The sequence below is a fragment of the Delphinapterus leucas genome, chromosome 5 (genome assembly GCF_059928025.1).
Source record: "Delphinapterus leucas isolate spDelLeu-1000000601 "Yukka" chromosome 5, BTC_Dleu_Yukka2, whole genome shotgun sequence".
NCBI classification, from domain to species: Eukaryota; Metazoa; Chordata; class Mammalia; order Artiodactyla; family Monodontidae; genus Delphinapterus; species Delphinapterus leucas.
The window spans coordinates 23,000,567-23,026,919 of record NC_143133.1 but is presented as its reverse complement, the minus strand read 5'-3'; the positions used below and the strand labels follow the sequence as shown (position 1 = coordinate 23,026,919).

Below are 26,353 nucleotides of genomic sequence, written 5' to 3'. Positions count from 1 at the left end.
ATAGAAACACTTTTCAAGAGAGATTTGTACCAATAAAATTTGTTAGAAGTGTCCACATTTTCGAATTTAATCAACTCATCCAACAGATACTTACAGACGCCTTCTAGGAACAATGTACAGTGTTAATTGTTGAAGGTATTAATATATTGAAACAGACAATCCCTCAAAGAGACTGTAGCCTGTAGGAGAAAATTTTAAAAATTTATTCTGACCCAGTAGGAATAAAGCTCTGAGTATTTTTATTTATTTAAGTCACTTTCACATATTGCAAAATCATCATTGTGCTTGCTCCTGAATAGAATTCCATGAAAATCTATTTTGGCTTTTCATTAGTGTTTACTTTTTGTTATTAATAATTTAAAGAAGTTCTTTGTGACACTGCAGTTTCGTCCTTAAGCATGTGTCACAAATACAGAGCATTACAGTGAGAAACAGCTATAAAGGTTTGTTTCCACGCAGTTCACATTTTAGGTGTCTGAGATTTTAATCTTTGGCCATCCCAATTATCAACTCTGAATCTTAGGGAATTGCTTGCCTTAAATACATGTTATTTGATGTAGTCCATCTTTCTTTACAGCTCCAAGGCCTAATGTACCTTAAAGAGAACTAACGTACTTTATTTTAAGACTAATGAAGGAACAATAGGGAGTTTGACTTTCTAAAACAACCCAGTAAGTGATATAACAAGATTATTAGGTTTGACATAAATACACTACCATGTGTAAAATAGAGAGCTAGTGGGAACCTGCTGTATAGCACAGAGAGCTCAGCTCAGTGCTCTGTGATGACCTAGATGGGTGGCATGTCGGGGGAGGGAGGGTTGGAGGGAGGTTTAAGAGGGAGGGCATATATGTATACATACAGCTGATTCACTTCGTTGTACAGCAGAAACTAACACAACATTGTAAAGCAATTATACTCCAATCAAAAAAAAAAAATTAGTACCAAGTACCCTAACTTCCCTCTAACTGTGCAACATGCACTTGACTGCACTGTAGTCCTGCCCCTTCTCTTTTCTGTCCCCTGGTTGCCCATGCAGATCACAAGGCAGAAACTCTAAAATTGTTAATAAATTCTCCCAGCATTGCTAATTTGCAATGAACAGGATGAACCATGGTGAGCAAAATGGGGGATCTATTTTTAGCATTTATTATACCAAATAAGTAATTTTTACCCCACAGAAGGGACCAGTGAAAAGGGACAAAGTTAAATTTGCCCCTATGTGCTGGAAAAAAGCAGATAATTCAGCCAGGAGAGAGTGCAGCTTGTGGCATGAAAATACAGGTGGGGAGGATGCACCAGTGAAAAAAGAAATTAAAAGAACAAGCAACAACAAGAGAAACATTTATAAAGGGGAGAAGTTGAAAGATCAGGTGGTCTTCAGTTTGCAGAGCCCCCGAGGGTAAAAGACTTACGCAGAGGGTAATATAAATACTGGGTATGTAAAAATTTAATTCGAAAATAAATGGTTAAAGAAAGACTAAGGATTTCCTTTGATTTTCAATAACGACTGAAGTAAAAAACAGGCATCCTAATTTGTAAGACGTAAATGACAGAGTCAGAAAAAAAATGAGTAAATACAGATCACACCAGATTAGAGATGAATCCATTAGTCAATCTAATTAAGAATTAAAACAAGTTCTTTTTTAATATAAACTAGAAGCTGATATCAGAATACCACTAAACTTCTTTTTACTTATTAAATATATTTGTACCAAAACTTGCTATAAAATGAATATCTTTAATATTTCAGAATATGTATTCGTTATTTTCAGCATGCTCTTCTAAAAATCCCATCTTATTAAAGTTTCACATTTAAAAACTCTCCATGTTATTTTATTTATTTTAAAGAATATGTTTTATATTTATCTCCCCTCCAAAAAAATGAATGTTGATTACAGAATTATATATAAATTGAAAGGAGAAAATATACAAAATAAAGTTAGATATAGGTAATTATTTCACTTTCAGTAGTGGTGCTCAGTGAAAATAAATGAACAGCATTTATCCTCATAGACTATGACCTTACCAGGGCTTAGTTTTCATTGAATGTCATTGCATTTTATATTTGAACACCAAACACTGCAATGACTAGCAGAGAAATTGTGTTTAACGGCTTGAAAATGAGCATTTTATTACATTCACTTGATAATAGCATGGGTTTCCTCTACTACAGGACAAAGGCTTGTGTCTGATTCATCACTTTATTCCTCAAGCTTGTCATATATTTAGTGAATAAGTAAATGGGCAAAATAAAACTCTTTAAGGGAAACGGAACAATTGATGCCATGAAGACAACAAGCATATGAAATGCATGGAGTCACAAATTTCAAAGTCAGATTTTGCTGGTTTCAAATCATATTATCAAATCATTATTATGAAAGTTTCTGTGAACTGCAAAAAAAAAAAAAATCCAGATTTTTAAAATTTAAAAATTGAGGCAAATTCCATTTAATTTGATGAACTTCAATATTTAAAAAATAGAAATTAACTAACCTTACCAAAAAGTACCTAGACTTTGTAAAACAAAGGATGTTGCCCACCATCCTGTTCTACAAAGATCAAGTCATTAGCCATTGCAGTCACTGGCCTACAGTACACCCTAAAAGGAATTCAGGATAAAAAACAGGATGAAGCATTTTGTGTTTTGGATATATGGGCCCTTAGATAGTTAAAATGCATGTCTAAGGAAGAATTTCAATGACCCCAGATTCTTGCATCTTCCCATACATAGATAAGCACTAAAATCATTAACTTGTGAGATATGTATTTCCCAGCCAATAAAGTTCATATATATGTATAGAGATATATACGAAGTTTTCATATATATAATTTCATATACCTAGAGATAGATCTATCTATCTATGTATCTATCTGTCTACCTCTCCTACCACTTTGGAACACTTCCTCAGAGTTATCTGAGAGGCTGTCTCCCAGGCTACAGTCCTCAGTAAGGTCCTGAAGTAAAACTGAAACTCACAGCTCTCACGTTGTGCATGTTTTATTTCAGTCGACAACTTTAATTCATAGAGTAAAAGAACAGATTTCCATGATGGAGAAAGGTATACAGTTGTCCCTCAGTAACCTCAGGGGATCGGTTCCAGGACCCCCTGCCCCCACCCCTAGATAGCAAATCTGTAGATGCTCAAGTCCTGAAACCTAGCAGGATCCTGTGGAGCCCTCCTGGGTACAAAAGCCTTTCAGTGTTCCCAGTTTCTATTTTTTTTTAATTAATTTTACTGAAGTATAGATGATTTACAATGTTGTGTTAATTTCTACTGTACAGCAAAGTGAGTCAAATATATATATATATATATATATATATATATATATAAGCTATACAGTAGGAACTTGCTGTTTATTCATTCTACATATAATAGTTTGCATCTTCCAATCCCTAACTCCCAATCCATCCCTCCCCCACCATCTCCTCTCCCTCGGCAATCACAGGTCTGTTCTCTATGCCTGTGAGTCTATTTCATAGATAAGTTCGTGTTACATTTTAGATTACACATATAAGTGACATCATATGGTATCTGTCTTTCTCTTTCTGACTTACTTCACTTAGTATGATAATCTCTAGGTACATCTATGTTGCTGCAAAAGGCATTATTTCATTCTTTTTACGGCTGAGTAGTATTCCATTGTATATATGTACTGCATCTTCTTCATCCATTCCTCTGTCGATGGACATTAAAGTTATTTCCATGTCTTGGCTATTGTAAATAGTGCTGCTATGAACATAGGGGTGCTTGTATCTTTTTGATTATAGTTTTGTCTAGATATATGCCGAGGAGTGGGGTTGCAGGATCGTGTGGCAACTCTAGTTTTATGAGGAATCTCCATACTGTTTTCCATAGTGGCTGCACCAATTTGCATTCCCACCAACAGTGTAGGAGGGTTCCCTTTGCACCACATTTGTTATTTGTAAACTTTTTAATGGTGGCCATTCTGACCATTGTGAAGTGGTACCTCATTGTAGTTTTGGTTTGCATTTCTCTAATAATTTGTGATGTTAAATACCTTTTCATGTGCCTGTTGGCCATCTGTATGTCTTCTTTGAAGAAGTGTCTATTTAGGTCTTCTGCCCATTTCTTGATTGGGTTGTTTTTTTTTTTCTGTTGTTGTTGTTATTGAGTTGTATGAGTGTTTGTATGTTTTGGAAATTAAACCCTTGTTGATGGCTTCATTTGCAAATATTTTCTCCCAGTCTATAGGTTTTTCATTTTGTTTATGGTTTCCTTTGTTGTACAAAAGTTTGTAAGTTTGATTAGGTCCCATTTGTTTATTTTTGCTTTTATTTCTATTGCCTTGGGAAACTGACCTAAGAAAACATTGGTACGATTTATGTCAGAGAACGTTTTGCCTATGTTCTCTTCTAGGAGTCCTATATTTTTAAGTCTTTAAGCCATTTTTCATTTATTTTTGTGTATGGTGTGAGGGAGTATTCTAACTTCATTGATTTACACGCTGTCCAACTTTCCCAACACCACTTGCTGAAGAGACTGTCTTTTCCCCATTGTATATTCTTGCCTCCTTTGTCAAAGATTAATTGACCATAGGTGCGTGGGTTTATTTCTGGGCTCTCTATTCTGTTCCATTGATCCGTATGTCTGTTTTGTACAAATACCATGCTGTTTTGATTACTGTAGCTTTGTAGTATTGTCTGAAGTCTGGGAAGGTTATGCCTCCTGCTTTATTCTTTTTCTTCAGGATTCCTTTGGAAATTCTGGGTCTTTTATGGCTCCATATAAATTTTAGGATTATTTGTTCTAGTTCTGTGAAAAATGTCATGGGTAATTTGATAGGGATTGCATTAAATCTGTAGATTGCTTTGGGTAGTATGGCCATTTTAACACTATTAACTCTTCCAATCCAAGAACATGTGTGTTCCCTGTTTCTTATTTGCATGAGAAAGGCTTCAGCCTCCTAGGCCTTCCCTGAGTACCAAAGGGCAGATTCAAAAAGCTGCTAATCAGGGAAGTTAGGGAATGCAGAAAAAAAGGAAGAGCAATCAAGAAACAACAGTACAGAGATAAGGCATAGTCCTGGTTCCTCCTCAAGGAATATACATGTATCTTTGGGTTCTTCTACAGGAACTAATGCCCCCACCCAGGTGGAGGATGGTAACTTCATGCTGAGACCCCAGACTGGTTAGAACCAGAAGGCTAATGATTCAGATTCCTAGAACACAGCCTTTTACCTCACCACCAACCAAAATGGAAGAAAATCACACACTCTGCAGTCCCCACCCCAAATTTTGCCTATAAAACTTCTTCCCCAAAAACCATTGGGGTGTTCGGGGTTTTTTTGAGCAGAAACCACCCGTTCTCTTTTCTCAGCCCTGCAGTAAACCTTTCTCTGCTCCAGACTCTGATGTTTCAGTTTGTTTGGTCTCACTGTGCGTTGGGCACATGAACTTGTGTTCAGCAACAGTCCCTTATATAAAATGGCATAGTATTTGCATATAACCTGTATAAATCCTCTCATATACTTTAAATCATCTCTAGATTACTTATAACACCTAACACAATATAATGCTGTGTAAATAGCAGTAAGTACAATGTAATGCTACGTATATAGTTGTAAGTGCAATGTAAATGCCATGTAAATAGTTGCTAGCGTGTGGAAAATTCAAATTTTGGTTTTTGAAATTTTCTGGAATTTATTTTTTAATATTTTCTATCCACAGCCAGTTAAATCCACTGTGGATACGGAGGGCCAACTGAAGTTTAAAAAAATTAAATTATTAAATATTAATATTAAAATATTAATATTAAAAATATTAATAGAGCCTTTTTCTTCTGGCCAAGATGGAACTAGATTTACCCTTGCTGGGGGGGAAGAAATTTTCCTCTACCCTTCTAGGTTCTTCTGGATGATCTAGAATTAAAATTGACAGGAGACAGAGTAAAAGGAGAAAAATCACACAAAATTTAATAACATCTATACATGGGAGAGACCCAGGAATACTGGGTAGCTCACCAAAATGGCCAAAGCCCTCACCTTAAATACCAACCTCAGCTAAAGACAGAAGAGGATGTTGAGGGTGGGGAGAGTCAATTATGGGAAGTAACCAGGAAAAGCACAGTAAACAAGGGTAAGATTGTGATACAGGTTTAAGTCATGGCCTTCTCCAGTGATTAGAGTTTCTAGAGATTTGTTCATCCTCTCCTTTGAGGTATGGCAGCGGAAACACCCTTACAAAGGGAGATTTCTCTTACAAATATAAATGTTTCACAACTCCTACTTGCTTTTCAGAGTTTTTCCCAAGTGTGCTGTATCTTAGAATAATAACTATGCCAGAGAGACATATTTTAGGGTGGCAAATTCTGATCCCCTACACCCTTCTACCTAAAACAAATGAAAAACAAGCAAAAATACCTGAAAAAACAACTTTCAAGGAAATGGACTCAGGCAATAAGAACAATGATCCCTGAGAGAAAGAAAACAGAGGCGAGCACCAAGATTGCCTAAATTTACTGCCTGAAGAAAATTTCCACGTTGAGTACAAGGAGGGGGAAACCAAAAATGGAAAAGACAGAAGTTTAGGGGAGTCAAAGCAGCTACAGTTCATAAGACAGAGTGTCAGAGAGCAGAGAACAGCACAGAGAGGGAATACCAGAGGTCTGCAGAGGGCCGTTCTCAAGTCTTGGCTGAGTATTGCTCAGCACATACACTTAAAGAAATCACCTTATACTGGGAAAAGAACCACTGGAAAGGATAAGAGGGAACAAAGAACATTACTTGGAGATTGCACAAAGCTAAAAATATTTCCTATTCTCACCAGCCAGAGTAGAACTTAACTGATGGACTTAGGGAAGAGTACTTAGAAGGGTTTTATCTCAGTAGGGGGAAAATTAGACTAAATATTGTTCTGGGCTGCCTAACAAAGCTTAGAGTAGGACCTTAAAGGATAAAAGTTTTTATTCCAGAAATACAAGCTTTGTTTAAAACTTTAAAAGCAATCAAATGTAATTTATTAAGTTAACACACTAAAGAAGGAAAACAATATGATCTTGTCAACAGATGCAGAAAAAGCGTTTGACAAAATCCAATATCTACTTCTTATAAGAACTCTATAAACAAACTAAGAAAAGAAATTCCCCAACTTGATAAACAATATGATAAAATAAAAAAGTACAGCTAATATACTTAATGGTGAAAGACTGAATGCTTTCCCCCTAAGATTTGGAACAAGGCAACACCTCCAGTATCACCACTTTGATTCAGCTGTTCTAGGACCCTAATTAGTGCACTAAATCAAGAAAATGAAATAAAAATCAGACAGATTAGAAAGCAAAATAAAACTTTTACTCTCTGATAACATGACTGTCTATATAAAACAGCTACGGAATCTATAAAATGCTACAAGAACGAATAAGTTAATTTAGAAAGTTATGGAATACAAGATCAATATAAAAATCTACTGTATATCTATATAATAGCAATAAATAATCAGAAATTTAAATTTTTAAATTTTCATTTACAAAGAATCAAAACTGATAAAAGACTGAGATAATTCTGACAAAAGCTATGTAAAATATGTGCACTGAAAACTACAAAGCTTTGCTGACAGAAATTAAAGAAGCCAGGAATAAATTGAAAAATATACTGTGTCCAAATTGATCAAAAGACTCAATTTTGTTAAGCTGTTACTCTCCTAAAAACTGAACTATAGATTCAAAGCAGTCCCAATCATAATCTCTGCAGGCTTTTCTTTGTAGAAATGACAAGCTGATTCTGAAATTCATATGGAAATGCAAAGGACCAAGAACAGCCAAAACAACTTTGAAAAAGAACAAAAAACTTGGAAGATTCACACTACTTTACTTCAAGACTCATTTTAAAGCTACAGTAATGAATATGATAGTGCTAAGATAAACAGACTAATTGAACAGAAATGAGATTCCAGAAATATATTCAAACATATATTAACAATTGATTTTTGGCAGAGGCCACTCAATGGAGAAAGAATAGTGTTTTCAACAAAAAGTACTGGAAAAAAAACCCATTACCATATGCAAAAACATATAATGAAATTTAACCCATACTACACACCATGTACAAAAATGAACTCAAAGTGGGTCAGGGACCTATATGTACAGCCTAAAACTATAAACTTCTAGGAGAAGAGCAAAAGTATAACTTATTTTAAAAACTAATACACTTCATAAAAATGCAAGACTGTTTTTCTTTGAAAGATACTGTTAAAAGAATGAAAGGACAAGTCACAGACCAGAGAAAATATTTGCAAATCAAATACCTAATAAAGGACTTGTATTGACAATATATATAAAGGAACCCTCTATGACCACATAATAAGAAAACAAACAACCTAATAAAAACTGAGCAAAATATTTGAAAAGATACTTCCCAAAAGATGATATACAGATAGAAAATAAGCACATGAAAAGATATTTGACATCATTATTCATTAGGTAAATGCAAATTAAAACCACAATGATATACCACTATGCATCTATTAAAATAGCTAAAATTAAAAGGACTGACCATACCAAGTGTTGGCAAGAATGTGGATCAACTGGGACTCTCATACACTGTAGATTGGGAAATAAAATGGTGCAGTCACATTGGAAAATAATTTGGCAGTGTCTTAAAAATTCAAGTATACAACTACCACATGACCTATCCACTCCTCTCCTAGGTCTCTCCTCAAGAGAAGTGAAAACATATGTCAAACTTTATGTATTCTTATATTTAAGATGTGCCTCTTATAACTATTTCTTTAGTATGGTTTGATAACTTTCATCTTTCAATTGAAATATTTATTCCATTTTGTTTTAAAATTACTGCTGATATAGTTCTGTTTAAAGTTTCGTGTAGTAACAGTCAAAACCTGGAAGCAATCCACAACCCAAATGCCTATGAACAGGGTGAATGGATAAAAAATTATTACATATACTACTCAGTGATAAAGAGACACTTCCAACAGCATGGATGAATCTGAAAATAATCATGCTGAATGAAAGAAGCCAGACAAAAAAGGATACATGTTGAGTAATTATATTTATATAAATTTCTAGAAAATGTTAATTAAATCTATAGTGACAGAAAGCAGATTGGTGGATGTCTGGGAAGGGCTAGAATAAGAGGGAGGGATTATATGGGGCAGGAGAAAATTTTTGGGGGTGACAGTATGTTCGTTTTCTTTATTGTGGTACACACACAGGTATAAACATATTTCAAAATATTTAAAATTGTACACTTTCTATGCAGTTTATTGTATGGCAATTATAACTTAATAAAGTCATCAAAAAATTTTAAATGCTAAGCATTAGAATTCCATTCTATGTTTCAGTACTACAGAAAGTATAATTTTAAATAGCATATTTCTATATGTTTGAAATGAAAAAATTTCTGAGTTTTTATTTAGACTATATCTCTATATCTTGACTAACTAGAAAGATTTTATGCTAAGAATTAACAATAAACTTAGTAAATAAAGCCCTCTCAATCAAGATTCAACCTAAAGCAAAGTTTTATAAGATACTTTCCAAATTTTAAAAAAAGTGTCTATAATTGCAATTTGAGGCTGAAAATCACTCAAGTTGAAAATTACCATAATTGTAATCATATTGTCCAAGTATATTTTCATCCCAAGGGAGAAGATAATGATCAGCCTGTGAAAGATGTTCATTCCCGTCACTTGGTCCACACTTGGTCCACTCTCTCTTGCTGTCCAGCAAGAGAAATATCATTTCTATCAACAGCTAAATATCATTCCCATCTACACCTGACACACAAAGCTGTATCATTTATTTTAAAAACACACAATTACTTGATAATATCGGTTACATCCTCATCAGGTAGTTCTCATTTGCTCAGAGTAGTACTGAGTGGAAAGTCATAGCATCCTACCAATTATTACAAATAAAATACTGAAACAGGGGTCAGCTGTCATTACCTAGGCCCTCCAAAATGTGAAATGAGTATACTGAATACCTTTTGTTTTACTCTTCTGAATCATCGCCTCCATTCTTAGAAACATCCTCTGTAATGTGGGTAGAGGTCAAGGAATTGAACGGCTAATGCAGATAATGATAGTGTTCTTACATTTCTAAGATCGAGCAGATTACTATGCTTTTTAAGGTAGTAGTTAGCACTTAAGCTTTCAGCAACACTTTTCTATGAGTGGTCTCATAAAGGTGTCTTTCTGTCCTACATAATACTTTCTAACTCAGTGTGATTTAAAACAAAAAAACTCATGATAAAATTTTTTAATCACTTCTTTCAACTTTTAACATAATGGATATCATTCTTCCTTTCGCTTGCATTATATGCATTTCTATTTTCAGGAATGGATGTAGATAGATGGTTGAAGAAAAATCAAGTCCTAAAATTTAGGCTATTTTCATCTAAAAATATTATCAATTGAATTACAGTGAGTCTGAGGACAAACACAGTACACTAACATTAAGGTCATTGACCTAAGCCAAACTGTACTTTTCTCGAAATGTTTAGCACATTTGGAGCGTTCTTTACTAACACTAATAGTAATTGAAGTTACCTATGCAGAATTGACTAGATTGAGAAGAGAGTAACATTGAGTTCAGGACATGAAGACAATATGTGGTTTCATTTTAGAGTACGATATTTTTAGACTATTTGAGAGAAATTCACGTGCAAAGACCATTTGTGCAGGCTCAGAGAACAAAAAACTTAGGAGGGCTAGTGGAGTTAGGCAACACAGTCCACTAAATATCTTCCCTGTGTCCTAGACAGACCTACCATGCAACCCACTGACAAGGTTTGAGAAATGTCTACAAGTCACGAACTATTCAGGGACATTTAACACAAAATCTAGGCACACCTCTAGTTTGTACAGAGTTTAGAAAGTCAGTGGGAAACAAATTAACCAACATTAACTATGGGGAGGGGGGCGCCCCTTGGAAGGCTGAAATAAGAGATGTCAAGTCTCCCTGTGAAGGCTCCTGGGGATGAAGACAAAGAGGAGAGCTGACTGAGCACCAGCCTTGATACCAGTGCGAGCACTGACAAATGTACAGTGTGACACTAGGCTATGCTCAGCATCCTTGGCAAGGGGAGATGCCATGAAGGAACAAACCAAGACAGGAGGCCAGTACTGCAAGGTGTCTAACAGGTATCTGGGCAACATGTAAACGTGCATGGGAATTCTTAAAAATATTTTAAGAGGAGATCCTGAGAAAAGTTTAGAACTGCTGCCAATTAAATAGGTAAGGAGAACTCAGATAAACAAGATTTGAGACGTTGCTGTAGACAAACTTATTAACAATAAAGGTAAAGCTGGAGGTGTATCAAATTATTTGGCTATGACCAGAAAAAAATGCACATGTTGTATGTTTTACAGAAGAAAATCTAAACACTTCACATGAATGTTTTAGCTGGGATTTATTGTGTCCATGGGAATTAGACGTTGAGGGAAAAAAATACCCCACAAAACTCTTTTTCTATTGAAAAGGGCATACTGAAATGAAAGAAGTTGCCCAAGAGTTCCAGGTCCTTTGTAACTGCAACCTAATATCTCTATTAGATTGTGCTAGGCTATCCACCTGATTAATTGATTGTACTTTTACTTTGAATGAACTTTTCATAGTTCATTTCTTCTGAAAGCTACAATGTGGTGAATCGTATATGTGAAAGAATTTTGAAATCCTAAGGTGTGATAGATACAAAAAGTATCATTACTGACAAATAAAGAGTCTAATAGCAGGACACCATGACTTATGCAGATTTTCTGGCTAGTAAAGTTTTGTTTAGTTTTTTTTGGGGGGGCAATAAAAATATTAATAATTTATGAGACTGCAAAATACAGTCAGAAAATTATACCACCATCATTCTGATTCACTACTGCTCGAAATCAAAGCAGTGCAGCCTCTATTTATAAAAAAAACAGATAACTGATATAGTTAGTATTTTGTCAAGATTCATCAGTATTAATTTGAAAAGATTATATGCTAAAAACAATCTACATAGGGTTTTTTTAAGAATAAAATATTTACTAGAAAATACTCTTATTTTTAAACACAGCATAATTATGGATTAATTAAGCCGAATAAAATGATGATGTATAGTATTTTTCTGAGGTGTTTTAGCAGGAAATACTCGTGTTTCCAGTGTTATCCATTTGCTGACTATCTTTAGATAGTCATAATTTTTCAACAACACTTTTTGGTAACTGAATGAAACTATAAAATGGAAATCTGAAATCTTGTCACTGTACAACAAAGCTTTGGTTTATGATAAACAGCAGATTTGGGTTTCATTCAAAGAAGAGATGGAAGGAGAAAATATTTTGATTGTGTTGGTTTTACTAAGCATACGAATATTTCATTGAATACCTAGTAGTGTACACATAATCTCTACCATTAAATTTACTTTACACAGTATAAAATGTTATCATTCCCCCAGTCCTAATCACTTGACTAGATATACCTGGTTGACCTTTGGAGTTTTTTAAATTTTGGTTTGCTTTTCCCATCCCTACATATTAGGTACAAATTATGCCCATAAAGGAGAAGAAAATTTAAAACTTACAAACTTCCATGCACAATTCTAGTCTTTGTGTTTGGCCTGAGAAAAAATTAACAGATACGTGATGAGTAATAATAAAAATAGCAAATCACACCTGAGAGCACTGACTGATACGAATAAGCTGACTGCCAGCCTAATTGATGATAGGACTTTTTCTCAGTGCAAGTTTATCTTTTAATTTTTTTTTGAAGATAGCAAGCTGTACTTAGGATCAGCTCTAATAAACCACCTTGTCAGCAGTCAGCTCTGCAAAGGATTAAGGACAAGCTGAAGTGTTCCAAGGGAAGGAAACAGCATGCCACTTCGCAGCAGCATATCAATCTTTGGGGACCTGTTCTCCATCAGCAGGTCTAAGATTGATTAGATCTTCAAACTATGTGTAGTCAGTTGTGAGAGGCAGGCTTTACCGAGGCAGAGTAAGGAAGTATATATTGAAATTTAGGAAGGTAAGAAAAATGAAATGCAAAATATTACAGGAACTGTTAAAATTAATATATTCATATCCAGGCCTTATAAGTTTCATCTAATATGCCAATACCTAACATGCCACCAAATGCAAACTCCATAAGAGATTTTTGTCTACTTTGCTTACTACTGAGATGGAGAGGTGGAGAGGTAGAGGTCTTTTCTCAGAAATGCAGAAATAATCACATGATTTGACCTCAATGATATTGTGAGTACATTTACATATAAATTTCAAGAATAATTCAGAAATGCACATATATACCCCTTCAACAGCCAATTCTAATTATTGTGTATTCTGTATTTGTGAATTTGTCTACCCACTAAAATTTATCTATAATCACAAAATAAATACTTGCAGCACTTTCATAGACATGTGTAGAGCTGTAAAATTTTGTCTTGACTGACCTGCTTGTTCCCAGCTGAGATCAAACAAGGTGACACTTCCATCTTGTTTCAGATCCCATATATAAACAAATATCTTTTTCATGGCTTATTTAGAACCACATTTTTGGGGGGATTGTACCTTTTGTTGAAGAGTTCTCTGTTTAAAATGACCGTAAAGCATAGTGCTGAAGTACTATATAATGTTCCTAAGTGCAAGAAGGCTGTGATGTGCCTTACAGAGAAAATATATGTGTTGGATAAGCTTCATTCAGGCATGAATTATAGCACTGTAACCATGAGTTCAATGTTAATGAATCAACAATATACAGCATTCAGAGAAAGGAAGAAAAAATTTGCCCATTTGTATGTAAAATGCTCCAGAAAGTGCTAAAATAACATCTATAGTGTGTGATGAAGCTATGGAAAAGCAGCTAAATTTGTGGATTCATGAGATGATGACTAAATTAAAAAAAAAAAAGAACACATAGTGGACAGTACTGTTGTGAGGCTCAAAGCCAAAGAAAATCATAGTCATGTTACCCAGGAAAATGGTAAATCCTTCTCTGCTACTGCTGGCTGTCTCACATTTCAAGTGGTGATATGGTAAGGAAAATGTTAAATTTGCAAGCAAAACAGGTTCAGATCAGGAGACTGGCAGAAGAAATTTTAAAACATCTGCTAAGTGATCTACAGAAGAGTAGATTTTCAAAGCTGATGAGACTTACAAGGATTTTGGCCAATTAACCCGTATAACACAAATGGCTTCTAAAGCCTCTGGCTTTAAATCATTCAAAAAACATGGAATTAATTATTTGTAAGAAATGTATATTAAATAAGGTATCTATAAACAGAAGCACACATAAAACAAGGATATATGTTGTTTGGTTGATAAAAATTTTGTGACCAGAGGCTCACAGGAGCCTAACCCTCTGTATCCCCTAAGGACAATAGTTTCATGCTGGCTAATTCAATGTTCATGAAAATTTTATAGAACTTAACTATCATAAATAACTAGAATTGACTCTGTGTGTGTATAGATATATATACATACATATCTACAACTGATACTATATGTATATAGTACACGCTATACTATATATGTAGTGTCTGTGTGTGTGTCTTTATATATATAAAGAGATTATAATGAGGAATCTCAGTAAACAAGAGATTATTATACAGAATTAGCTGAGAATTCCCAAGATCTGTGTTTGGCAACCTAGAGGCCCAGGAGATCCAGTGGCATAAGTTCTAGTCCAAACAAAGGAGAAGACTGATGTCCCAGCTGAGTAGTAAGGCCACAGAAGTTCCCTCTGACTCATCTTTCTTGTTCTATTCAGTTTTCAACTAATTGGATGAGGAACATCCACATTAGGAAGGGCAATCTGCTTTACTAAATCCACTGATTCAAATGTTAATCTCATCCAAAAACTCTCTCACAGACACACACAAAATAATGTTCGACCACACGTCTGGGGACCCTGTGGCCCAGTCAAATTGACACATAAATTAACCATCACAGATGTCCATGCCTAATACCTGGGACCTATGAATATGTTGCCTTACATGGAAAAACAGACTTTGCAGATATGATTAACTTAAGGATCTTGAGATGAGGAAATTACCTTGGATAATACAGATGGAGTGAATGTAATCACAAGGGTCTTTATAAGAGAGAGGCAAGAGAGTCAGAGTCAGGAAAGATGGGACAGCAGAAGCAGAGGTCAGAGTGATGTAGCCACAAGCCAAGAAATGTGGACAGTGTGTAAAAGCTGGTAAGGACAAGGAATGGATTCTTCCCTAGAATCTCTAGAAGGGTCACTGCTCTGCTGACACCTTTATTTTAGTTCCATAAGACCCATTTTGGACTTCTGACTTCCAGAACTGTAAAATAATAAATGTGTGTTGTGTTAAGCCACTAAATTTGTGGTAATTTGTTATAGCAGCCATAGGAAACTAATACAAGTTGCATTTGACACAAACTCAAAGGCAGACAGGGAAGCTGGAAGGCTTTATAGTGAACAAAAAGGCTTTAGTTATATTTTGAGTAAAGGCTGTTGGCATGGGAAAGATGGAGGTAGGATGACTCAAAATGAGCCCTCTTATGTGATTGTTAGGGAATGTATTTGGCCCTCTGGCTGATCCTGATTTGGAAACAGGGAAGCTGGCAGTCACTGGCGAAGTCCCGATTGCTCTGGGCTGATTATTGCAGAGGTTGTGTTTTGGCTCCTGGACTAGTTGCTGTAGAAATTGTTGGTCAAGGCTCCATTATACTTTTGATTATGAAAAGGTTTCCTCTGTAACCTCAAGAAATAGACCCTCTGGTATGCACTGTATATTACAATGTCACTGTTTCTGATGAGAAGTAAGCACCTATTGCTTTTCCATTGAAGGTAACATCTTTTTTATCTGACTGCCTCTCATATTTTTTCTTCTGTTTTCTTTTTATCCTTCATCTTCACATGTCTGACATGATGTCTCTAAGTGCGGTTAAATTTGTATTTACCTTGCTTTAGGTTCACTAAGTTTTTTGGATATGTGGGTTAATATCTTTCAAAAATTTGGGGAAGTTTTTATGTGATCAAATTACCTGTTTCTCTCTTCTGGAACTTCAATTACCCACATGTTAGATCCTCTGATGTTGTCCTACAGCCTCTAATGCTCTGATTTTCCTTCCTATTTATTTGCCTTCAAGTTTTATGAACGGATCCACTAGAAAAAAGAAAATCCAAATGGACAACTAACATATGAAAAAGTGTTCAACCTCATAAACAGCAGAGAAATGTAAATTGAAAGCAAAATTAGATACCATTATACACCACCAGAACGGCTAAAATTTAAAAGGATACAAAATGTCAACTCTTAGTTTTGATGTATAACAACCAAACTACCTTGATCCTGTATAATGCCAAGACTTCTCTTTGAGAACTGGATCCCAGTCTCTTATATGTTTCCAGCAATTGTCACTACTGCACGGTAAGTTTTTTTCCGTCTCTACTGGATCATACTAATTATAAAGCAAACCCAAACCAAAATTCTTCTCTTAATCCTAAATCCCTCTCTGGTAACTACCTCACTTCTGTGCTTGCATTTACACTCCCTTGATGATATCATTTGGTATCATGGCTTTAAATATATCTGTATCTTGATGACTCACAAACATACTTCTAATTCTGATCTATCTTCTAAACTCCAAATTCATACATCTATCTCCATTCTGCTTGGATGTCTTATAGACATCTGAAACTTAAACTCCTGATATCCACACAATCCTGAAAAAAAAACTTCTTTTGGTAGTAAATGGCAACTTCATCTATCCAACTGCTTAGTCCAAACACCTTGGAATGGTCCCTGACTCCTCTCTCATACCTCAGAGCTATCTTTCCAAAAAGAAAAAAAAAAAAAATGACAGCTTTACCTTAAAAATACATCTAAAATTAAGACCACTTCTTGTCACCTCTAGTCTTTCTATCTCATGTCAAGTGATAACCATTCACTCTGTTTTACACCTTACATTCCTATAATCTGTTCACAACACAGCATGCAGAATGATCTTTTCAATACTTAAGATTCTGTCACTCTGCTTAAACTCTCCAATGACTTCCCATTGATTTCAGCATAAAAGCCAAAGTTCTCATAACTTCCCATAAATCTCTAATGATCTCATCCTCATCTCTCTGACTCCATCTCCTGTACTCTCTTTATGTCCTTCATGAGCATTAAGAATTTTATTGTATAAACCAAAACCACACAAATTTTATTATCCTGAAGTAATATCAGACAAGGGAAAAAAGCATTATTCTAATAAAAGATAGTGAAGAATTTCAATTATATATATTTTTTTACTACTTTTTAAAAATAAGAAATAAGTTGTTATTGGCCTATATTTAATCTTGATGGTAAAGACTAAAACATTATAAAATGAATTAGCTCTTCATTATTTATTATATCTCTAAGCATCTCTCTGATGTGATTTAAATATAAAATCAGGGGCTTCCCTGGTGGCACAGTGGTTAAACATCCGCCTGCCAATGCAGGGAACACAGGTTCAAACCCTGGTCCAGGAAGATCCCACATGTCGCAGAGCAGCTAAGCTCGTGCACCACAACTACTGAGCCTGCGCTCTAGAGCCCGCAAGCCACAACTACTGAGCCCACGTGCCACAACTACTGAAGCCTGAGTGCCTAGAGCCTGTGCTCCGCAACAAGAGAAGCCACTGCAATGAGAAGCCCACACACCGCAATGAAGAGTAGCCCCCGCTCGCCACAACTAGAGAAAGCCCACGTGCAGCAACAAAGACCCAACACAGACAAAAATAAATAAATAAATAAATAAATAAATATATATATATAAAATAATAAATAAATAAATATAAAATCAGGTCTGAGACTGAAATCTTGCATCTTTAAGTGAACACTGAAATATCCTTTTACAATATTCTCAAGTACTTAACCATATGCTATTTTATAAGGATTATAAATAATATTCACCAAGAGTCAAGATTATGTTTTCACTAATATCTGTGGATAGAATATATAAATTGTTCTATTGGAGTGATTTCTCCATTAAAATAAAAGAATTCTAGTGATAGTATTTATAATATTTCCTCTTAAATCAACTTGTAGAAAATGTTGCCATCTCTCAATGTCTCTTGTATGGGATCTTAACAATAGAGTGTTCATTATTCTATACTGAAATAAAAAGGTATGTGTGAAATAATAAGAAATATATACAGTGGTCCTTCTCCCAGTTCCTAACACAGAGTCCCATAAAATCCTGGTCATCTCCTGAGTGACAGGGGTACTAAAAGCATCTTTTGTTCTAACATTTGGTCTTTTAAACTCAGTTCCTGATAAAATAACTTCTAAGGCCCTTGGAATCTCCAGAGTGATAAGTGTCTTTTTGCACACTAAGGAGATGTGTGGTGACTGGGGGTCCCTATGTAGTTTGGAGATGGGGGATGGTCACCAGAAAGACCAAGCCATGATTAGAAGCTTAAAACTTTCAGCCCCAACTCCCATCCTCCACGGAGGGGAGAGAGGCTGGAGACTGAGTTAATAATCGATTATGCCTACATGATAAAGCCTCCACAAAACTTCCTAAATTATGAGGTTCAGAGAACCTGCAAGTTGATGAACAGACCCACGTTTCTGGAGGGTAGAACACTCTGCTCCAAAGGAACAGAAGCTGTGCTTAGGACCCTTCCAGACCTTGCCCTATGTACCTCTTCATCTGACTGCTCATCTGTATATTTTATTATATCCTTTGTAATAAACCTGTAAACAGAAGTGTTTCCCTGAGTTCTGTGAGCAATTATAGCAAATTATCAAACCTGAGACGGGGACTATGGGAATCCCTGATCTGCAGCCAAGTTGGACAGCAGTGTAAATAACCTGGGGACCCACCACGTATGATTGGCATCTGAAGTGAGGTGTAGTCTTGTAGGACTGATCCCTCAACCTGTGGGATCTGCACTAACTCTAGGTAGTTAATGTCAGAAGTGCTTGGTGTGGAAAACCGTACATTTGATGGCAGAAATGTTGTGACTAGTAGAGAAATAGTTTTCCTTTCAGTGTGATTATGAGATTTCAGTAGTGAAATTGATATATTTTTAATTTATTCAACCACTTACTTATGGAGCAACTACTGTGAGCCAGACACCACACTCTACTCTGCACACACAGCAGTGTGGCAAATAGACACAGGAACTGTCCTATCAGAGCTTACAGCAGAGAATGGTCTTACCCTTTCGTAACGTTCACATTGCTGATCCCGCCAATAGAAAAATCTGAAATATAGAAATAGTATACTGAGAATTTCAACTAAGAGAGACATACCACACCTTATCCATCTAAGTTGTACTCCATGATTAGCACAGTACCTAGCGTGTGTTAGGCCCTCAGTGACTGTAAGATGAGGAAATTATATTTCTTAAGGGGAGATATATTGTCTTGTTTTATATCTCAACCACCTAGCAATTTACTTTTAAATTTAGACTCCTGTAACAGATCAAACACATATTATTATTGCCCAAACCCCACTGACAACCAACTTTACCATTCCTACTTAAACTTTCATTTTATTACTTTACCACATTTGACAAATAATGTCACTATGAGTAAGGAGAAAGAGGGAAAATGACATTTCTTGAGCACTTGCTCTGGGCCAGACACTATGTAAAAACTCCATGTGCATTATGTCATTCAATCATCATAACATCACAATGAAATAAAAACTTTTACTCCCCATTCTACAGATGGGGAACTAATGATGGTAAGTAGTGAACCCAGATTCTCAGGCTTTAAAGCTTGTACTTTTAAACACTACAATATCTGATTCAAATATTCATTATTTGCACACTCTTTTTAAGACATATTATTTTCCTTCAGTAAAGCTAGTCTCCTCAATTAGATGAATCATAGGTCCCAGTTTTCCTAGTTTCACCGCTGTTATGCTTGTTACCTGGCTTAATTATTAATAGTGCCCCCTTTTACCTTCAAAGGTATCTGAGTGTAGATAATAAATCATATGGTCTCCTTAACTCTTATTTCATCTACACCTGAGTAACCAGTCCTCATTATTGTTTTGCCCAAGTGGAGCAACTTCTCCGGAGAATGACATTTAGAAGATCCTCTTTATCTCTTCACCAAGTCACTTTCTTCACCTTTTTCAGAGAACAGCTTGACTAAAGTTTTCATAGAGATGTCTTTGATTAACAACACAGCATGATGGCATTTTTCTTACTTGAAAATCTCTCAGTTATCTAAAATAAGACTCTTGATTTATTAAGCAGCATTTTAAAATTGTTTGCCTTAGTACAACTTATACATTTTATATGATCTGATCCTGGACAGTATGCTGCACTGTTTTGTTTGTTCATTTATTACCAGCATTATCTTTTTCTGGGGAAGCATTTAAGTCAGTTAAAATAAAAGATGTAGGCAAAGTAGGTTAGAAAAGGAAAATCTGGATCAAAGAGAAAGAAAAATGTAAATATGGTAATGTAAATATGGTAAGAGCAATTGTCAAAATACTATGTGGCAAATTATCACAAACTTAGTGACTTAAAATAACACAAATCTATTCCTATACAGTTCTAGAGATCAGAAGTCCATCACAGGTCTCATTCTGCTAAGAGACAACTACCAAAGTGTAACATAGACCTAATCGGAATTCCAGGAGGAGAAAAAAAGAACGAAAAGAAGAAATACTTGAGCAATCATGACAGAATATTCCAAAATTAATGTTGGACACCAAACTAAAAGATTAAAAAGAATCTACACCTAGGCATATACTCCAACTGCAAAAGAGCAAAGATAAAGAAAACATCTTGAAAGAAGCCAGAGGATAAGACATGTTATCTATACAAGAGTAAAGATAATAACTACACCGGACTTCTGCAAAACAACGCCAAGAAAGGAGAGTTAAGTGAAATACTTAAAGCATAAGGAAAAGAACAAAGCAAAACAAAACATTTACCTAGAATTCCTTACCCTACAAAATTACCCTTCGAAAGTGAAGGAGAAATAGACTTTCTCAGACAAATGAAAATTAAGGGTATTTGTTGCCTGTAGACCTGCCTTGAAAGAAATGTGAAAAGAAGTTCTTCACAGAGAAGGAAAATGATATAGATCAGAAACCTGAATCTACATAAAGACAAAAAGAACACTGGAGAAGGAATCAGTAAAGATATAAAAAAATTAAAACTTGTACTTTTCTTATTCTTAATTGATCTAACATTTGTTTAAAATAATAATAGCAACAATGTATTCAAATATATATATATACATACGTATATGTGTGTGTGTGTATATATATATATATATATATACACATATATATATATATATATATATATGCACCTGTCTGCTTATGTGTAAGTAAATGAGTGACAGCAATAAAATAAGGGACAGGAGGGAAGAATTAGGATTATTTTGTTATTATAGGGCACTCACACTATCTGTGAGGTGGTAGTATAATACTATCAGAAAGTATACTTGGATTAGTTGTAAATTATTGCAAATTCTGGCCAACCACTAAAAAAAATTTTTTTCAAGTATCACTAATATGCTAAGGAAGAAGAGAAAATGAGATCATGTAAAAGTCTCAATTAAAACCACAAATGGCAGAAAAAGAGTGAAAGACAAAAATAGGGTCAAAGAATAAGGGCAATGAATAGAAAACAGTAACAAATATGGTAGATAATACTCCAATTATAGCAATACTCATTTTAAACATCAATAGTCTCATCATATTGATTAAAAGACAGAGATTGTCTTTTAAGTGGAACAAAAACCAAGACCCAATTATATGTTGTCTATAGGAAACCCACTTTAAAAGTGAAGACACATAAAGATGAACAGTAAATCAATGAGAAAGATATACCATGCTCGTACTAATCAAAAGAAAGCAGTAGCAGCTATGTTAATTTCAGACAGAGCAGACTTCAGAGCAAGAAAACTTATCAGGGATAAACAGGGGCATTATGTAATGAAAAAGTGGTCAGTTCCTCAAGAAGACATAACAACTGTTAATGTGTTTGCACCTAACCAGACAGTATCAAAATATGTGAGGCAAAAACTGATAAATTGCAAGGAGAAACAGATGAATCTGCCACGAGAGTTGGAGACTTCAACACCCCTCTATCAGAAAGGGACAGATTGAGCAGGCAGAAAACCGGTGAGGACTTAGTTGAACTAAGCTGATATCACCATCAATCAACTCGATATAATTGACATTTATTGACTATTTCATCCAACCACAGCAGAACAGACATTCTTCTCAAACTCACTTGAGACCACATTCTGGACCATAAAACCCACCTCAACAAGTTTAAAAGAACAGAAATTATACAATGTCTGCTCTCAAATCACAGTGGAATTATGCTAGAAGTCAATAACAGAATAACAGCTGGAAAATCCCAAAATAGTTGGGGGTTGGACAACACACTTCTAAATAATACATGAGTCAAATAAGAAATCTCAAGAGAAATTTTAAAAATATTTTGAACAAAATGAAAATGGAAACACAACTTACTGTGAGATGCAAGGAAAGCAGAGCTTAGAGAGAAATGCATAGCATTGAATACATATACTAAGAAAGAAGACAGATCTAAAATCAGTAATCTAAGCTTCCACCTTAGGAAACTAAAAAGCATTTAAAATAAAGAATAAAAATTAAAACAGAAACCAATAATTTGAAAACAGGACATCAACAGAGAAAAGTCAACACAAACAAAAGCTAGTTCTTTGAAAAGATTAATAAATTTGATGAGACCTAGCCAGGATAACTAAGAGGAAAAGAGAGAAGATACAAATTACTAATATTGGAAATGAAAAAGGAGTCATCACTAGAGGTCCCATGGACATTAAAAGAATAATAAAAAGTATGAACAGCTCTGGCTCAAATATTTGATAACATAGATTAAATGGACCAATTCCTTGAAAGAAACAATCTGTCAATACTCACAAAAGAAAAAGTAAACAACAGGAGAAGACAAGACACAGACCAGCAGAACATACTTGCAGAAGATTATCTGACAAAGGACTATTATTCAAAATATACAAAGAACTCTTAAAATTCAGCAATAAGGACTTCCCTGGTGGCGCAGTGGTTGAGAGTCCGCCTGCCGATGGAGGGGACACGGGTTCGTGCCCCGGTCCGGGAAGATCCCACATGCCGCGGAGCGGCTAGGCCCGTGAGCCATGGCCGCTGAGCCTGCGTCCAGAGCCTGTGCTCCTCAATGGGAGAGGCCACAACAGTGAGAGGCCTGCGTACCGCAAAAAAAAAAAAAAAAAAAAAAATTCAGCAATAAGAAAAACAACTAAATTAAACAATAGCCCCAAAATTGGACCAGACACTTCACCAAAGGCAATATACAGGTGACAAAATAGCATATGAAAAGATGTTTAACATTATATGTCATTAAGAATTTATAAATTAAAACAATGAGATACCACTACACAACTATTAGAATGGCCAAAATTTAGAAGATTAACAACACCAAATGCTGGCAAGTGTGTGGAGCAACAGGAACTCCCATTCATTGCTAATGGGAATGCATAATTGTACAGCCACTTTGGTAAACACCTTGGCAGTTTTTCAAAGCTAAACATAATGATGTGTCAATGTAGTTCATTGACTGTAACAAGTGTACCACTCTGGTATGTGATTTTGATAGTGGGGAGGCTGTGTGCATGTGGGGACAAAGGATATATAGGAAATCTCTGTGTCTTCCACTCAATTTCTCTGTGAACCTAAAACTACCCTAAAAAATAAAGTCTATTAAAAGATTAAAGTAAAATAAAAATAAATTTTAAAGAAAAGATTTCCATGTTTGCTATAGATAGATGTATCTGGATTAATTAATAGAATGTTTTAGCTTTCACATTTTCATTACTTAAATTTTCAGTATCTACACACTATTCTATAAATAATTAAAAATAAGCATTGCTTCTGATTTTCATGATATAAGACTGCATTATTCATTATTTTTAGATATCTAGAACTTTATAAGATAAAAAATAACTAAGATGGGATAATATATAAGAATAATTGTAGTAGCAATATAGGGGTAGGGGATTAAGAGGTACAAATTATTATGTATAAAATAAGCTACAAGGATATGTTGTACAACAAGGGGGGATATGAAAAATATTTTATAATAACTATAAATGGAGTATAACCTTTAAAAATTGTGAATCACTATATTATACACCTATAACTTATATAATTTTAAAAATTTAAATAATTGAGTTAAAATAAAGATAGTAAAGGACTAAGGGGATATATAGGTCTCACCTCCCCCATCCCCCCAAAATCAGAATTTGCCAAAAAAGCACATTTTCTTCTATATACTCTTAGAGGATATTCTAGAACATTCTCCAAAGCCATAGAAGGACTTAAATAAATATTTTATTCATTAAATGCACATTGGGATTCACAAGTAAAAGAAATGTCATTGCTCCTGAAGGCAACATGTCTAGATAAATACTGATGCCCCATCCCAGAAAGGTAATAAGATCCATTATCAAGCACCTACCTACCGTGTGCTCACCCATCATAAACACTGAGTGTGATATAAAGACAAGACATGGCCCTGTTATCTTTCAGGGAAAGGGAAGAAATAAAGAAGGCTTTAATATGGAGATCGCATATGAATTGCAGAATGGGTGAAACAGGGAGCACAGATTTATTAATTTAAATATAATTGTTTATTTTGAAAAAGAGGAGGAAACGCGCGCGACCCCTGAGCAGCCTGCCTGGGGCGCTGATGTGCGCTTGCTCTGCACCGAGTCCCAGGGGCAGTTTGAATTTCGCTCCCTGAGTCGGGTCTCCTGATCCTGGGCTTGCGGCGCAGACTGGAGGGGTCTCGGCGCCTCGCGACAGCACTGAGTGCGCCCTTTGCTCCCGGACCCGCACTAGAGGCTTAAAGGATGGCTTCCTCATTTCTGGTACAATTATGCTCTCATATTAATGAAAATATTGGAAATATTAAAAAAAAAAACTCTGTCATTGAGAAATTGTGGACTCTATTAAAATAAGAGATGAGATCATTGCAGTAAATGAACTTCTAAATAAATTGGAATTGGAAATTCAGTATCAAGAACAAACCAACAATTCACTCAAGGAACTCTTTGAACCTCTTGGAGAAGATTGTAAAGATGTGGAACATCTCAAAGAAAACATTCCTTCCCATTTGCCTCAAGTAACCCAGAACTTTGTAATGGATCAGATCTTGACCCTGAACAACCCGTCAAAGATGAGGAACCTGCACCCACAAAGAAGCCCCCCAAAGAGCAAAGAAATATTAAAGAAATGTCATTTATAACTTCTGATGAGTTTAATGGCATTCTTGTGTACATGAAATCCCACCTAACCTATTGTCAAATTAACGACATAACCTAACCTATTGTCAAATTAATGATGTTATCAAAAAAATCAACAAGGCAGGGACTTCTCTGGTGGCGCAGTGGTTAGAATCCGCCTGCCGACGCAGGGGCCACAGGTTTGATCCCTGGTTCGGGAAGATCCCACATGCCATGGAGCAACTAAGCCTATGTGCCACAACTACTGAGCCTGTGTTCTAGAGCCTGTGTGTCACAACTACTGAAGCTCACGTGCCTAGAGCCCGTGCTCTGCAACAAGAGAAGGCACTGCAATGAGAAGCCCACGCACTGCAACAAAGAGTAGCCCCTGCTCACCACAACTAGAGAAAGCCCACGCGCAGCAACGAAGACCCAACGATGAAGACCCAACGGAGACAAAAATAAACAAATAAAATTTTTTTAAAAAAGAAATCAACAAGGCAGTAGTTAGTAAATATAAGATCCTACATCAACCAAAAAAGTCTATGAGTTCTGTGGCCAGAAGTCTCTATCACAGATTTATTGATGAAGAAATGAAGGAAACCAAAGACCATTATTTTGTAGTGGAAGCTGACATAAAGGAGTTGACGGCTTTGAAAGTTGAAAAGAGTTTTCACGTAACGCTGAATATTTTACAACACTGCCGGAAGCTATCAGAGGTCCAAGGGGGAGGACTTACCCGATATGTTATAACATAAGGCCCTTTTGAGCTTCTGAACCAGCCAACGGTAGAGATAGAAGCTATTCCTATCGTTTCCTTACATGTAATTTCTTTATATATAATTTCTTTAGCTTTTTCATTTTCTTTTTTGTTTGTTTCTTGTAAAAATAAAACTTAAATAATGTATATTTTAAAATCCACTTTCTTACAGTAAATATTTAATCACCTACCATGTAAGCCTCTGTTCTAGGCATACAATGGAACTAAAAAATGTTCATATTTAGTTTTGGTGTTTAGTGACAGTGCTGCCAACCCCAGGAAGACAGCTGCAGATGTGATAATAAAAGTCAAAGTTCAAGAAGATGAGATCAAGGACATCCAGGCTCTTTAGAAGTAAAGGTCATTAGTGTCTAAATTCCACTAATGATATTTTAGTCTATAG

At 35.4% G+C, this 26,353-nt stretch overlaps 1 pseudogene; it reads left to right on the top strand.

Moving 5' to 3' along the window:
• The first annotated feature begins 23,867 nt into the window (after positions 1-23,867).
• Positions 23,868-26,029, top strand: LOC111186166 (SKA complex subunit 1-like; annotated as a pseudogene).
• The last annotated feature ends 324 nt before the right edge of the window (positions 26,030-26,353 follow it).